The sequence below is a fragment of the Canis aureus genome, chromosome 9 (genome assembly GCF_053574225.1).
Source record: "Canis aureus isolate CA01 chromosome 9, VMU_Caureus_v.1.0, whole genome shotgun sequence".
Lineage (NCBI taxonomy): Eukaryota > Metazoa > Chordata > Mammalia > Carnivora > Canidae > Canis > Canis aureus.
Window position 1 is genome coordinate 72,625,534 of NC_135619.1, and position 17,539 is coordinate 72,643,072.

At 44.7% G+C, this 17,539-nt stretch overlaps 1 long non-coding RNA gene across 2 annotated transcripts in view; it reads left to right on the forward strand.

Moving 5' to 3' along the window:
• Window positions 1–12,203, forward strand: part of LOC144321159 (uncharacterized) — a 29,268-nt gene extending 17,065 nt beyond the window's left edge. For both annotated transcript variants that reach the window (XR_013386920.1, XR_013386921.1), the window contains exon 12: window positions 8,497–12,203. This is a non-coding gene — a long non-coding RNA (uncharacterized LOC144321159). The remainder of the gene's footprint in view (window positions 1–8,496) is intronic.
• The last annotated feature ends 5,336 nt before the right edge of the window (window positions 12,204–17,539 follow it).

The window sequence follows — 17,539 nt, forward strand, 5'->3', positions numbered from 1 at the left end:
GCATAAAATTGCATTTTGTTAACTCATGACTATAATGGAAAATGCAATAAACAATGGAGCCATGTGAGTTTTTCCCATAAAACACTACACTAATAACTAAAATGTATTGCATACAATAATACCAAAAAATAGTATTTTTTCTCGTTACAAATGAAAAACATGTTTATTGTAAAAGCTTGTACAATACTAAAAACAATAAAGTGAAAAATAGGAATTACCCTCATCCCAATCATGCAAAGTTGAACACTGCCAGTATTTTAATGACCGCCCTCTGGTCTTTTGTTTTCCGCTGTAACCTACACGAGTGGTGCGTGCACATGGATGTGAGTGCGTGTGTGGTTGTGTGCGTGTGTTTTTATACACAATATCATGTATGTATATTTTCGATTGGGTTCATTATTGTCATGCTATTTTTTTCACTTAACTCTGTATCTTGAATATCTTCCCATGCCAGTAAGTAATTTTCTAGCTTGTGATGTTTTAGTGGTTATGGAGCATTCTAGCAATTTACTATCCACTAACTGATTTAATAGGTCCTCTCTTATCAGATATTTAAATAATTATCACAGTTGGATTGTGTAAGTTGGGGTGAGCATCTTCATTCATCTCACATATGTGTCCAATGTATTCGGAAGTTCATTTTGAAAGTGGAATGGCCATGCCAGAGATGTGAGCATTTTATGACCAACTTGCCCTCCTTAAACTTTGTACCAATTTGCAATCTCAGAATTAGTGTTAAGTGCCTGTTTCCATGGGAATTATCGAGGTTTTGACATTTGCCAATTTGTTAACACCCATCATTGTCAGTTCTTTCATTACCTGTGATCATAGCATTTCCCCCATATCTTTACTGGGTTAGTATCTGAACTGCCAGTTCAGGTTCCTTGCATTTTTCATCTTTCTCTGAGTTTTATTTTTGTAAAAGTCCTGCATTTATATCATTTTAAGAGTCAAATAGTTCTATAGGCCCGTTGTAGAGGTACCAGTACCCCCACCCCCAACCCTGGCCCCATGCCCTGCTCCTGCTTTTGACTCTTTTAACTCATTCTTTTGACATTTATATACATTTTTTTTAAGTAACGTTCTTGTTTTTCTACTTTTCAAGTTATTTTTAAGCTTGGGTGTTATCTTGATTTTTCAACCACAGAACATGAGTCTTTGGCCTCACCATCCACGAGCATACCTCTACCCCATCTTCCTCATATATTTGATTTATATTTTTGATTTAGTCAGTATTCAGTGTTTACATTATTATAACCATGGAAACACTCTTGACAGCCGAGCAGCAGCATTATGATCATTTACCTCTCCTTCTAAACTTTTTGTTTTCTTTGGAATTAATAATTATCTGGGTGTTTGTTTCTTTGGTTAGTTTTAAGTGAACTTATCACAGATTTATTCCAAGCCTCTCAATACATTCAAATACAAATAAAAAATACACGTGTGTTTTGTCTTTCTGAAGAAATCTCTTCCTGGGGCCCTCTTGCTTATTCTGTTCTGGATTGGTTGAGCTTCATGGTTGGGCTCTCATTCTCTTCCCAGGGATTCCCTTGATCCTCTCTCCTTGGGTGGATCCCTGATTTCATAAATCCTGGGTTATCTTTTTCATTTACTCTTCTGTTTTGCTAGAGTGCATCCTCTAGCAGTTATGTCAGAAAGGGTTCAGAGGAGGTAAATTTTTGAAGACTTTTCTCATCTGAAAAGAATGTCTGCTTCACAATGACATGGATAGTTTGGCTGGGTATAGAATTCTGGTCGGTCATCTTTCTTCCCCTCAGATTTTGAAACAGCATAAATAATTGTCTTCTAACTTCTAGTGCTGGTGGTGAGAAGTCTGAAACCTTTGTGATTCCCCATCCCTTGGATGTGATCTTTGTTTTCTCCCTTTCTGGAATATGTAGGATTTTCTCATTGTCTTCTAGTGTTTTAAATTTCATGCATATGCATCTTGATATGGATCTATGTTCATCCATTCTGCTAGGCCCCCTTTTTTTAAAAAAAGATTTTATTTATTTATTCATGAGAGATACATAAAGAGGCAGAGACATAGGCAGAGGGAGGAGAAGCAGGCTCCATGCAGGAGCCCAATGCAGGACTTGATCCTGAAACTCCAGGAAGGCAGGCACTCAACCACTGAGCCACCTAGGCATCCCTGCTAGGCTCTTTTGATCTGAAACTTACTGTAGACATATTTTTTGAACAATCTTTGGATAACTTACTTCCATCTGTTTCTCTAGAACTTTTATATTTTGTATGTTGGATCTCTTTGACTGGTTCTCTTATATTTTCCCACATTTTTTTCCCTCTGATTTCAACCCTTGATTTTTTTTTGTTCTCTTTCTGAGCAATTTCTCTGTCTTTATTTTTTAACCTATTCTCATTTCCACAATCTCTTACACGCCAGATCTTTTATTATACTCTAAATATTATTTTATAACATTTTGTTTCATGGATGTGATTGATTTGATATTCCTGATAATATTTGATATTCCTGATAATATTAATGGTAACTTTGCTGAAATTTTCGTCTTCCTATGGAGTCTCCAAGCATATGTGTCTCTGACTTCCATGTTATATGCTTTTCTCAACTCTCTAGTGATACAGATCATTGTATAGATGTAGATGCACACACACACACACACACACACACACACACAAATCCACTAATGAGCTGTTTGGAAGCTCTCAGCATTCAAACTGAGGATCTAGTTTGGACTTGTGAGTTGTGGGCTCTACTGTAGCATGAGCTGCCTAGTGCACCCCATGTTTAGTTAAACTCTTTCTTTTGGACTGCTTAGATGCTCCAAAGAAGATTTTTTTTTTAAGTTTCTGGCCTAGAGTATATCTGGCTGCCAGTGCCCTGGGAGGTTTGAGGAGGAAGACAGGGGATGGGGTCTTGACATCCAGCTTAAAATTTTTTCCCTTCTTTCTTTTCTTAATTTAGAACTCTTACCCTCAGCTATGCATGGTGTTTCTGTGTCAGTCACCTCTGCATTATTTTCTCTGTTGTAACACATTTTCATTCTTCCCTCAGGATCAGGGAAGGGTCTGCACTGTGGATGAGGATTTGGGGACCTGCCTCCTTCTTAAACAGACTTTCAGTCAATTCATCCTATTTAGGCTTAGATTTTCCTTTCACATCAAGGCACCTGGTGCCATCAATTCCTGAGACTTCTGTGGGTCCCATGGAATACACTAGATTTTATTTCAACTGTCCTCAGAGCCAGTTTAAGTTTGATTTTCCCATTTCTGAATCAGTTTCCACTCTTGTCTTCCTGTCTTTGTGCCTGTGTGCTTATCTCAAAATGAAAATCTCTTCACCCCCATTTAACACATCTTTAAGGGGAAGGCAGGTGAACATCTGTATTTATTAATTCACCATATTGAACTAAAAGTCATTTACTCATTTTTCTCTATTAGTGTGTTCCTGTTTTATTTTTATTTCAGAAGACTTTTAAAATAAGAACAGTAACTTTTTCTATCACGTATTACTGATGCCCCCCCACCTCACCCCCTTGCTGTTTTCATTTGCCATTCCATTTTACTCATGGGGTTTTTCATTTTTTTTAATTTAAAACATTTTTATGTTCTAAAAATCTATCAGCAATATTTCCTTATGCTTTCTTTTTCCTTAGAAAAGCCTTGCCCACCCTGAGCTTACATAGGCACTTTTAATTTTTCTAGTTCTTTCATGATTTCATCTTTTATATTTGAATCTTTAATCATTTATTTATTGTAAGAAATAACTATATGTTCTGTTTCCATATTTACCACATGGTAGATACTTTTATAGTTTATGTTCTTGCTGTGGATTTCTATTATTCAATCAATCTGTTTATTCTTATGCTAGTATTGCTTTGTTTTAATACAATATTGCTATAATATGTGTTATTATTTGGTAGCAATAGTCTTTCATTCACATATCTCAATATTTTCTTCATTAGTCTCACTTGTTTATTTTTCTAGATGAATTTTAGTGATATTGGGAAGTTAAAGACATTTTTATAGTTTTTCTGTGGAATTTCATAAAATTGTAAATTAAAGAGAATTTGTAATTTTTGATACGTGGGCTTTGTAAAATCTTTCAAAGTAATATATATATAGTATATATATATATATATTTCACAACTGTCAAATTTGACAAATTCACAATTCATCTTTAAGTTTATTTTGAGGAACTAAATATTGCTTACATGTTTCTATTGTGAATTTGTTCCTTATATTTTCTAACTGGTTACTAGTAGCATGTAGGGAAGAGATTGCATATTTATTGTTATTGGATGTCTCCTTGAATTCTTTCATTTTTCTACAAGCTTTTAGTAGAATGTTTTGGAACTTCTAGGTAAAAAGTCATTCACTTCTATATAATACAAATTTTGCCCCTTTTCCGATATTTTAATCTCCTCTATTTCTCTTTCTTGTCTTATAGCATTGGCTAGATCTTCCAAAACATTAAATTGTTGAAAATAGAAATCTTCATCTTGTTTCTCGTTCACTGTTAAGTATGATAACAAATATTTCAGGTATATGTTTTTCATAATGTTAATGAAGTATTTCATTTTAGTTCATATATGACTTTAAAATCAGGAATGGATTTAGAACTTTATGAAATGCTTTCTTGATTAATATATGGAGATATTTGTGTTGACTTGTTGATGCAATGAATTATAATAATGTTTCATAACTTTGAAACATTTTTCGGATCAAATTCTACCTAGTTATGGAGTATGTTCTTTAATATACCACATGATTTGTTAGGGTTTCACTTAGGACTTTTCAAATTTATTTTTTTGTTGGTTTTGGTATCAAAGTTATGCTGGCTTTGTAAAATGAATTAGGGAGCATTCCATCTTTTTCTGTATTCTGTACCATATATACATCATTTGAATGATCTATTCCATGAAAGCTTGAAAGAATTCACCCATATAACTCTCCTGGGATAATCCTTTGACAACTTGTCCTATTTCTTCTGTATTTATTGGATTCTTCCTATTTTTTGCATCTGTAGAATATATGCTTCTTTTTTATAATACAGCTCAGCATTTAAATGTACACGTATTGGAGTCAGACAACTTGGGTTCAAATTCTTGCTCTGTCATTTCCCTTGTGACCTTGGGAAAACCATGTCTCCTTCCTAATTCTTAGTTTCCTCAGTTGTTAAATGATTAAAATGAGAGCCTGTAGCTAAGAGGGCCACTGTAAGGATCAAAGAGATAAAGTACCTTGCACTTTGTCTGGCACATAGTGAGTGCTCAGTGATTTTTAAAACCTATTATTAATCCTAGAAAATAATAAATTTTTCTGAAATTTAAAAACTTCTTAGCATAGAGCTATAAATAGTATTTTTATAACTTTCAGATCCATTTCTGTGGTTATATCACCTTTGTCATTCTTAATTTTGTGTATGTGTACTTTATCTCTTTTTTATTAGATGAGCTAGAGGAGTGTTCCTATTAGAGGTTTTCAAAAAAATTCGTTTTTGGAATTATTTATCAATTCAACTGTTTGTGTGTGTGTGTGTTCAAATTCAACAGTATCTGCCTTTATCTTTATTGATTCCTTCCTTCTGCTTTTCCTGAACCTTGTGTTGTGGGTCTGTCCATATATTCCTTATGTTACTCTTCTTAAATAATGAAAACATTTCATGGTATGAATTTGCCTCTGCTTGCAATGTTGACTGCTTAAGTTTTACTATGTAGTTTTTAAAATTTTTAAAAATATTTGTAATTATGCATTTTCATTTCTTCTTGTTCTTAGAAGAAATGATTATCTGAATTAAATGTGCAAAAGTAGAGATTATTTTTAAATTAATTTCTAATTGACTTGAGTTGTGTGTTGCTTATCTTGTTTTATTCAATTGTGGTTCTATTTCATTGTGGCTAGAGAATGTGGATATATAGATCCTATTTGGGGAATTTATGGATGTCTTCTCTGTGCTTTATATAATCAATTCTGTAAACATTCCATGGACCTTCAAAAGTAAGGTGTACATCTCATTTATAGGGTACAGATTTTGATGTAAAGACATTTAGTTTTACTAAGTTTTCAGTCACTTCTTTTGGGTTTTCATCATAAAGAATGATCTATGAACATAACTTAATCTCATTCTAAGAGTTTATAACATTTATCTGTTTTGTTACATGAGTCAGAGCTTTTTGGACAGTATAACTTAATATTGATGAAGTAAGCATCTATTCTTTATTTCTCATTTTTTGTTAATTATGATGTTGTTCGCCTCTGAATTTGTTTATCATTTACTTTTTTGCCTATTTGATGTCTTTAGAACTTGAGAGGGCCCTGAAAACTGTTTCTATCTGTTCCCTCATTTCCTTTGGATGCTATTTTATTCCTAATGTAAATGTTTGTGAATGTTATATCATTGTTGTGGATTGTACCTTCCACCCCTGAGAGGTGGTTTTTATCAACCTGTTTAATGATTTTGCTCTCGGGTACTTGAAATTGATTGCAGAGGCACCTCTGCTTTATTTTCCTTTGTGTTCCTGAGTTAGGTTGCCCTACACTCCCATGTAATTGTTTCTGGAAGTCTGTATTCAAGGCAAACTGTTTTTTGGAAGTTGAACCAGAGACTTGCATGTTCCCAAGTATTCTGCTCCTTGAGAGCTCAATATTCTGCACATTTCTAGGCAATTTCTAGCATTCCACAGATGTTTTTTAATTTTGTTCTTTTCAAACAAATAGTTGACTGCCTTAAATACAACTACCAAGGCTAGAGATTGGCCACATTGGGCCTGCCTAACGATTTCCATCTTCATCTTAATTTCTTAAGTATATATGACATCTATGCTTTTACCACAGATATCAGCAATTTTATTTTTTCCATTTTCACTTATTTTTACAAAACAATAAGAGCAAACTGTAATTAAATACTGGTTCTCAAATGCAGCCAACTGCTTTATTCAGACCACATATTACCCAGAAGCCCAATAAGTAAAGTAGATCAAATCAGCACTGCCCTATTTGGAGCTGGGCAGTGAACTCAAGCTGTGGGCATCATTCCAAGAGAAGCATGGGGGACCCCAGGCGCCCCTTAGAATATCCTTTGGAAGCTTCTGCAATGAGATATTTAGGCAATTGCACAAATCGAACAAATTGCTGTATATGCAAAACTGGGGGTGCCATTGATGGGGAGTTGATTGCTGGCAGTCAACTGTTGCATAAATTTTGTGGTTTTTGAGATGTCAGTGCATGATAGTGTGGATTGCCTGAAAGCCAAATGCATGAAAATTGAGGCCTTCCTACTTATCTGTGCCCATTCCTTGGATTTGAAATTTTTTTTAGTTCATTTTTTAAAGTGTGTCTCAAACGGACAACAGATACTTTGGATTTGAGGCTTTTGCCTTGACTTGAAAAATCTCTCTTTTTACGGGTGTGTAACTCACTTACCTTTTTATTTTTCTATTGTCTTGTTTGGACTTAAAACAATTGCACTAATGCTTGTTTGATTTGTTTCATCCTTCCTTTCTTTCCTGCTATCTTTTTATCATACAGACCACATTTTTCTTTTTAAAATTTTTTTCTGGTAATTCAGAGAGCACATGACCATTTTCTAAGTGTCTTAGTGTTTACATTTCAGGGTTTTTTTTTTTTTTTTTTTTTTTTAAACCGTACTGACATCCGTATTGGTCTATGGTAAAAGAAAAAAGAAAAGAAAAGAAAAGAAAGAAAGAAATAGTGTTCTCTGACTTTGTGTAATTATTAAGATGAGTGTGTATCGTTTTTCCCCCCATTCCTCCTGTTTACATGCTTCCAGATGATGAGGTCTGAGGGGGTGGGGAGTCATCACTGTCTCCTGTTTGCCTCTACACCCTGTGCCCTAGTCTTTGGGAGGAGGGAGTTGCCTCTCTTTGCTTTCTCTGGGCCTCTGTAGGGGCTGAAGCTCCTTGTTGTTTCTGGACTATGGAAGTTGTAAGCCTGAAATCCTAGCACTTCATGCACTTCCCTGATGTCTTATCAACACGTGGGTTGAGTGTCTGTCCCTCTCCCCCCCAAGCCTGTGAGCCCTGGAGAGGTAAGAACAGTAAATCAGGGCAGTCTCGGCCTCCACCCAGGGTGATGCTAGCAAGTCCGTGCTCATGGCTGAGTGCCTGAGAGGATGTGTGGACCAGTCAGTGCTAGGGTGAGCCTCTGCGGAGCAGACAAATACCCTAGTGATTCTATCAGGCCAAGCAAGGAGGGCACACACGAGCAGGAAGATCCGTGCGCCATTGAGAGAATGGCCAAGCCAATGGGCAGGTGGTGAGTGGGGCATTGACATCGGTCTGGAAGAGTGAGAAGAGCCACCAGCCACCAGCCGTCTGAGCTGCGGGGATGCTCAGTCCAGGCTGGTGTCCATGTGTTGGGGAGCCGGGTGGGGAAGGTGAGCTTGCCTGCTTCTCCAGAGACCCAGGAGGGGCAGGGATGCTTTCAGGGTTCATCGCTGCTCTTCAGAGTTGTCCATCCTTTCATTCCTTGATATTCTTGCTGTTCATTCTACAGAATGTCTGGTTCTGGTCACTGGGGATTCAAAGCAGAGGCCAGTGTGACCCCTTCCCGCCCAGAGGAGTTCCCATTCCAAGAGGAGACATGAGTGGCGTCCTCTCCAATCACGGACACAGAGAAAATAAAAGCCATCAAAAGAACTCCCCCAGCTTCTCTCAATTAGCCTTGCTCTCTTGCTTCTCTTTCCCTGATGACCAGTGGAGGAAGCCACCTGCCACTGATGCATGGCACATCGCCACCTGAGCATGGGCTCCATTACCCTCCACCCTCCAGCTCCTCTAGAGCCTTCTACTGCCTTGGCCAGTTTTTCTGCTCTCCTGGAGGCTTCCCTTGGCTCTTAGCATGCTGTAGTGCCTTCAGTCTGAAAAATCCCAGGAAGCCACCTCCTCCCTCTAGCTGCCACCCTCTTGGTGCTTTCTCTGCATTTCACTTTTATTTGGCTTCTGACCCTAGCACTCCCCTGGAGGAGCTTTCGTTAAGATGACCAGTGGCCTCCATCTGATTGCTAGGGCCTCTCGCTGGCATTTCAGACCTGGTGCACTCAAACTAAACTCTTCCCCCACCGACACTTGCTTCTCATCCGGGCTTCCCCCAGCTCGGGAAGTGGAGCCTTTCCCTCCTACTTTCCATGCCAGGTACCTGCCCAGGTTCTTGACCCTTTTGTATCGCTCACCATTCCTTACCTGCACTTGGGGCATCACCACATCTCTCGGGCTCTTCTTCCTAACTGTTCTTAGATGTGCCCACTCTCCCCACTTCCTGAGCCCTCTGCTGCCCAGGCTACGCTCTCTTTTTTGAACTCTTTGTCTCTCTTCCTGTCCCACTCTTGCCTCCCAGAAGCATGATCTTTTCACATCAGCAAGAGCTGTCTTAGAAAAATGTGAAGCTCACGTCCTTTATCAGCTAATAAGGGCTTGCTCTTTGCCTGAGGCTAAAACCTGTAATCTTTAACCTTTGTCGTAAGGCTCTGAATGTCCTAGCCTCCCCCTAGCTCCTCATTTCTGGCATGTTCCTGGCTCCCCATGCTCCATTCACAGGTCTTTTGGTTACCATGCTCCATCCAGACCATGCTTCACCCATCTGGTCCACGGGTCATCCACCTGGTCAGTGCACCACCTGGTCCATGCGCCACCTGGTCCGTGCTCCACCTGGATCGTGCTCCACCTGGTCCATTCTCCATCTGGATTGTGCTCCACCCGGTCCGTGCACCACCCGGTCTTCCACTTCCACCCTGCATTGTCCACTCTTACCCCTCTCTTCCTGGCTTAGTCTCCTCATCTTTCATCTTTTACTGTAAACTACTTCTGAGAAGCTCCCCCTAACTGGTCGGATCTTCTTACTAACTGTTCCCTGCTCCTTCACAACACTTTGACCTCTTTTCATTTTGAAATCCATGCTCTGTGTTAATTATTTCAGTGTGGGTCTCCCCTGCTAAGCTGGAGGCTGCAGGAGGGCAGAGACCCTGTGTTATTCACAGCTCCAGCGCCTTGCGGGTATTTCATAAACATGAGCGTATTTCTGTGCCTGACCGAATGGAAGATGGGATTGGGTCGTTGGAGAGGTCCGGGCAGGCTGCTGTGGAGGGTCAGGGGGTGCAAAGGGCTGAGTTGGCTGAGGCGGTGTCAGGACTTGGGGCAGGAAGTGGATGGGGAGGTAGAAGCCTTGAATGCCATCCTAAGGAGTTTGGTCTTCGACAACTGGATTGTGAGCAGGGGGACGACATGCTCGGTGCTGGGTTTCAAGACTTTGGAGGATAGCTTGTGTCTTCTCACCTTGCTGCCCATGAGCCTGCCCTTGCCCTGTCCTTGGAGACCAACTGTCATGGCTGTGCATTCCATTTCTACGGGGTGGTGGTACTGACAGTTGGATTATGGGAGGGAGGGAATGGAGAGACCCAGGGAAAGCCTCTTGAGGGGAGGTGGAGCTGTCGAGGAGGAGCTAGAAAAACCCACTGCTCATGCGGGTCTGTGACTTGAATATGCCACAGTGATGTGGGGTGTGGCAAGGACCGTCCTAGCTTGGGGCAGCTTGGCCAAGTTGTTACCCAGAAGGTGAGGGACCCCCTTTCACATCTGAGTTCTGCCCTTAGAATTTCCCATCCTGCCATGCAGAGCAAACCACGGCCCTTCACCTTGATAAAGAGATAGTTGACCATGCCTTGGCCGAAGCGTGGCCAACGTTGCATGGCTGGCCTCTCCTCAGTCTTTCCGAGGTGGCATGGCCTTCCCGGGAGAGGTGCTACTTGAGGGTAGAGGCGCCTCTTCCCAACAGCACCGCTCCCCCCACACTCGAGGAGGGCTCATTTATGGTCACCACGTGTCTGCTTCCCAGTGCCAAATCAGGCCTCAGAAAGCTTTCTGGAAGTGACACCAACTTCAGGGGCAAGCCCTGGTCTGGGGTCAGCACCACTCCATGGTTCCTGAAGAGATGGTAGACTATGGAACGTAGGCTTTGTGATTTTTGACCTATGTAACATGGTCCACTAACTCTCAGTATCCAATCCATCCTCGGAGGGCACCCCGGAGGTGTTGCCAACGTGAGGGACGAGGACACTGGGTTTAGCTCTGGCACTGCTCCATGGTAACTCCTGGTGCCTGTGTTTGATGCCCGAATTGCGCGACAAGGCCTATCCGATGCACCCTCTGGGGGGTTTCTGGAGGCGATGCAACCCAGGGGCAAGGACACCGGTTCCAGCCTCAGCCGTGGTGCTTGAAGAGATGGTTTGCCCTGTGGCGTATGCACAAGGAAGCGTTTGGGTGGCATGGTCCACCACTTCCCAGAAGCCCAGCCAGCTTTGGGAGGGCTCCGCGGAGCCAATACTGCCTTCAGGGGGACCCAGCAGTCCAGCCTCCAGCACGCTGTGTGGTATTGAAGAGCTATTGCCCTATGTTGACGTTCCTCTCTTTGTACTAATGTTCCCCTCTGATCGAGATTAAATGCCATCTCAGAGGGTTTTCTGGAGGCAGTGCCAAGATGGGGGATGAAACGGAGGTTCTGACCTTAGGGAGTCAGTTGAGCAAAACGACATCTGCTTTGCTTGTGAAGATGGCATGGTGGTTACTGCTCAGGTCCAGTCGGCCTACGAGGACCTCTGGGGAATGCCCCTGACTTTGAGGCGGAGATGGCCATTAGTCTTTTGCTTGTGGCATTTTTTTTTTTTTTTTTTGGTGCCCAGTACTTGGGTTTACAGCCCGGGCTTCACATGCCCCGAGTCTACCTGCGTGGCCTGCTCAGTAGAACTAGACAGGTGTTCTTTCCGGTTGCACACAGGCCATCTTAGAGTTGTCATTTTGCTCACCACTCCCCTCCCAAACCCTCCCCCGGCCCCACCCCGTCCCTTTAGCCACACGCCATGGCCACCCTCCCACTGTGCCCGCGTACCCATTCCCTCAGATCCAGCACGGTGCCCAGCACATAGTAGGCACTTAATCAGTGTTTCTGGAATCATGAAATCCATAACGTCGTCCACTTCTGCTCAGTGGGACTTGCAGCCTTGGAGGGCTTCCTGGAGGAGTTGCCAGCTTTGGGGATAAGCCACCAGTACCAGCGTCAGCACCAGCTCCTCACAGTGGAGACAAGACTCCTAGCCTGTGTGTGCTTGTCGCATGATGCATGTGTTGTGCTCGACCTGCCCTCTGATTCCCCCAGCTCTGGAAGGCTTTCTGGACGCGTCCTCAACCTCTGTCCTCGGCGTCCCTGTGTGGTACTTGGAGAGATAGTAGACCGTATAGCGTACGCTTTATCTGTGACGTATGTAACACGGTCCACTAACCCTCAGTATCAAATCCATCCTCGAGGCTCCTGGAAACGACGCTGTCTTCGGGGAGGCGCCATTGGATCCCACACCAGGCCTCTTCGTGACGCTCGAAGACATGGTTTTCTGTATGGCATGTTCTTTTCTGCATGATGCAAAATGACATACTCTCGCTCTTCTTATATCAAGTTCTGCCTCGGGAAATCTCGCCATCTCTGGGGAGGAGATCTTGATTCTTTCTGGGATCAGTGCTGCTCTCTGGCATTCAATGACATGGTTGACCACGCAACTGTTGTTTAGTGTGCACCATGGCCTGCTGCTCCTCAGCGTCACACGCAGCCGCGAAGAGGTCCCCAGAGGCAACCTTGTGAACGTGAGCCTTCTTCCGGTCATCACTGCCCTCGTGCGGTACTTGAAGAAATGGTTTACCGTCCCACATACATTTTGAGTATGTATGTGGGACGGTAAACCGCTTCTTGGTATCTAGCCCAGCCGTCCAAACCATCCCGGAGTGAGCCCGAAGTCAGAGAAGCGACACTGGTCTCCCTCAGCACCCTGCCTGCTCCGTGGTACTTGGCGGAACGGTAGACTGTTAGATGTGTACTTAATCTGTTAATGCTTGCAACACAGTCTTCTCGGTGTCAAACGCAGCCTCCAAGGGCTTCCCTAGGACAATGCTACCCTCTAGGAGGGTGTCCTGCTTCCACGTTGGCACGTCCCCCCCCGTTAGTCCTTGAAGAAATGGTGGTCGGTGCCTCAGATGTTCGTGAAGGAGGGATATTACACGTGGTCCGCCTCTTGTCATCCTCCGAGCTGTCCTCAGATGGCTTCAAGACCCAGTGCCTGTGTAGAGACAGGCGTGGGTGCCCACGAGATGGTGCCACTCCAGGTACTTGAAGACACACTGACCCGTTGTTTTCATTGACGATACGTGTACAGTCTATCTTTTTCCCATGTCAAGTGTAGTCATCTCGGGGAAGATGCCCTGGCTCTGGACTCAACACTGCTCCTCCACGAAGATCTGATTGGCCCCGCCGTGTATGCTTACAGACGTGATGCACGTTCCGTGGCCCACTTCTCCCTATCTGCAATCCGGCCTCAGAGTCGAGTTGGAGCACTGGTTCTGATGTCAGCACCCACCTCACGGTACCTGGAAAGGGTTCGACCGCACTGCATGTATTTTATTAACAGCGTATGTAACATGGTCGACTTCTTTTCAGTATCAAATTCAGCCTTGGAGGTCTCCAGGCAGGCCACGCCGGCCTCTGGAGAGGAGGTGCCAGTTCCGGCACCCGCGCCGCTTTGGGATACTTAGTGGAAGTTGACCATGCTTCATACGTTTTACTTACAACGCATGTCACTTGGTCCACCTTTTCATAACAGCAGATGCACCTTGGGGGGCTTCCTGTAGGCGATACTAAGCATCAGGCATCGTGCTCGTTCCGACGTCATCTCCACTCTGGGTCCTGGAGGGGTCTCTCTGTGCTGCGCCCACTGCATCTGTAGCAGACATTGCATGGTGGCTTCTTCTCAATACTGCATCTAGCCTCAGAGGGCTTCCTGGAGGTGGTGCTAACGAGAGGAAAGAGACGCCGGTTTTGACATCAGCCCTTTCCACGGTACCTGAAAAGATGGTTGACCATAGAACATGCGCTAGCTCTATGTCGTATGTAATATGGTCCACGTCTTCTCAATATCAAATTCAGTCGCAGAGGGCTTCCCAGAGGCAAAGCCAACTTCGTGGGAGACACATTGGTCTGGCTTCAGCACCACGCCACAGTGTGTAGAGAGATGGTAGACCATAAAGCGTACGTGTTGTTTACGACGTATGTGACATGGTCCACTAATTCTCAGCATCAGTCAGCCTTAGGGCCTTCCCGGGGGCCATGCCGACTTGAGAGCAGGCCTGTGTGGTAGGCACCATCCGGCATAGATCACCAGGCACCTGGCCGTAGACCACGTGCTTTATTTATGACGTTGGCCGCTTGGTCCCCCCACCAACACTCAGCACCCAATCCCAGCCTTACAGGGCATCCTGGAGATGGTAGTGGCATTGGACACGGGCTTGTGGTCATTGCCACGTTTGCTGATTGGTGATAATTCATGACGCTCACTGATGGCAAAGGGGTTCCTGGAGGTGACACACCAAATTAAGGGAAGAGAGGCAGGGTCCGCGTCACTTCCTGGTATTTGAAGATGCGGTTGACCATGGTGTGTACGCTTTATTTATGACGTAGGACACATGGTCTACTTCTTCTCAATATCACATCTCGCCTCGGAAGACTTCCAGGAGGTGATATCAGCTTTGAGGAAGAGCCACTGTCCTGGTGTCAGTACTGCTGCTGCTTGGTACTTGGAGAGAGGTGGTCCGTGGCGCGTTCGCTTTATTTATGGCGCACATTACACGGTCGACCTCTTTGCAGTATCTAATCCCGCCTTGCAAGCTTTCCTGGAGCTAACATCAACCGTGGGGTGGGGACACTAGTTCTGCGCTCACTGCAACTCCGCGGGGTTTGTGATGCGTTCCTTTGTCTTGTGTGTGATTGATAACTCATGTGTGGCAGCCTTTTTCTCAGCAAACCACTCTGGCTTGGCGGCTTCAAGGGCAGGGGTAACTTTGCGGACAAGGCGAGTGGCATCGACACGTGTCTGGGTACATGAGATGGTTGACCAGAGAGCACACGCTTTATTTGTGCCGTTTGTGACCTGGTCCACTAACCCTCAGTATCTGATCTCCTCTTGGAGAACTTCCGGAAGAAGTGGCGACTCTGGGAAAGAGACCATAAACCAGGGCCAGCCAGGCTCCGCTAGACTTGGAAGAGAGAGCGTCTGCGAGGTGTCCACCATACGTGGGCCAGATATGGCAAACTTGGACTTATTTTTAGTAGGAGGGCCTTTCCTTGGAGGGCTTCCTAAATGTGAGGCCGTCCAAACACAGGCAAAGGAGCATGCTGTCTGCACCACCCCAAAGTACTCGAGTGATCGGCTGACCAGAGCGCGTGCACTTTACTTACGACGCAGGTCGCTTGGCCCGTGCACCTCAGTATCTGGGGAGGGTTGAGAAGACCTTTTGGGGAGCCAGCCTTGCCTTGGGGCATCCGTGTCTCTCTGTGGCCCTGGGGGTTAACTCTAAATCCGATGGTTCTTGTGACCAGCCTCTCTGTGGTATCACTACCCTCTGGCCAGGATGCCAACTTTAGGAAGTTCGGGATGCCGTTGGGGTCTGCTCCACGGGGGTACTTGGATAGTTGGTTGTCGGACAGCATGCACTGAACTGATGGCTTACACCAGCAAACTGACTCATGCGCAGTGTCCCATCCATAGTAGCAGGACTTCCAGAACTGAATGGCAAGTCTGGGGAAGGATCAGTGGTGTTCTTGTCAGTGTTAATCAGTGGTACCTGAAGAGAGGTTTTCTGGGTTTCTGTTTCTTTAATGAGGATGAAACACACCTGGTTAACCTCTTTTCCAGTATCAAATCCCATCTTGGAGGCCTTCTGGTCCAGATCCCAGCTTCAGGGAAGGGTGTTACTGTCAGCTCCCATCCAGTGGACAGAAATAAGTGGTTGACCACAAAGCCTGTGCCTTATATTTACAACTAACGTCACCTGTTACACTAACTATCAGTGTCCAGTCATATTAGCAGGACTTCCAGAACGGAGTGTCCAGTCTGGGGAAGGGTCAGTGGTCTTCTGGGTCAGTGTTAATCAGTGGTACCTGAAGAGAGGTTTTCTGGGTTTCTGTTTCTTTCATGAGGATGAAACACACCCAGTTAACCTCTTTTCCAGCATTTGCCTCTCCTTGGAGGCCTTCTGGTCCAGATCCCAGCATCAGGGAATGGGCACTGTGGACACGAATATGTGTTTGGCCACAAAGCCTGTCCCATATTTCTGACTTTTGTCATCTATTCTACTAACCTCCAATATCTTATCCATTCTTAGGAGGCCTTCCCAAGGAGCTGCTGACCTGGAGGAAGACAGCGGTCCCCATGACAGCTCCATGTCCCAGAACATGCAGGTAGGTCATCAGCAGTTGTGTTTATCTTGCTTCCGAGGAGGCATACACAGCCAGCCTCATGCAGTATCCGGTCCCGCTATGGAGGGATGGCTGGTCTGTGTCCCCTTTGGCGATGGGCTTGGAGTAAGCCCAGCCCACGTTAGGTAGATGCTTCTTGCACAGACAGCATGCCCTGGAGAGACAATGTAGGTGGCCTGGGCCTCTGCCCCTCAGCTTCTAGTTCATTCTGAAAAGGTCTTCTGGACGTCATAACATCTCTGGGGAAAAAAAAAAAAGATTATTCTGAGATCAAGATGAGATCTTTGTGTGTATGGGTGGGGGTGGGGGGTCGGAGGGTTCCCCTGACGTTAGTCTGGGATGGACCTGTTTATCTCTAATAAGAATTCTGGTGTTGATTAATGTTAAACCTGGAAGAGTGCTTGCTGTTATGCCAGTTTAGGGGAAAGGCCTTTGTCCTCATCCCTGATCCAGGAGACGTGAGCAGCTAGCTAACCTCAGGCCGTGGGATTTACCAGAGATGCACTAGGATGCACTCTATCCTATGCACCCTTAGGAGGCAATGCTGATGTTAGGGAGGAGGCTGGGTTTCTCTGGATGATTCTTCTTTGCAGTCCTTAAGGAGAGGTTTCCTTTGGTGTGTTTGTTTCTTCTAGGGCAAGTCATTTCCCCCGACCACTCTTCAGTATGAAATGCCAGCTGGGGAGACTTCTGCACAGACGGAAGTGGTCAGCCCTTGTCCTGGGTGAGCGAGCCAACACTTAGGCTTCCCTCGCTCTGCCCATTGTGTCTGACGCTGGTGCTCCTTGCCAGTCCTTCTCAGGAGGACTTCAAGAAGACGACGTCAACCTTTGGGAGAGGAGATGGTTCTTGGCCGGCTCAAAAGCCAAGGCACAGAGGTAAGTTGTTGATGGCGTGTTGGTTTTGATGGCAGTATGCCATGACTCGATTCTGGGCTCTTTTGAGACGTTTGGGGGAAGGGACGTGGGGGTCCTTAAGAAGGCCCCGGTCATTTCCACTAAATCCCACTCTGTTTTTTGAGAGCCAGAACACATGCGGTGGCGACGGTGACGGGCACAACCCAGTCTTTAACATCAGCTGATGCTCAAACACCATCTTGTCTACCTAGAAAGAGCTGAGAGAGAGAGACAGACAGACAACTTGTGGCAGAGGTAAGGCGCCATCCGGGCAAGGAACTGCTGAGTTCATGCACTCCATTAGTTAAGCAGAAGTTGAAAGACAGAATGTGGGGTATGGGGGTGGCATATGGCTT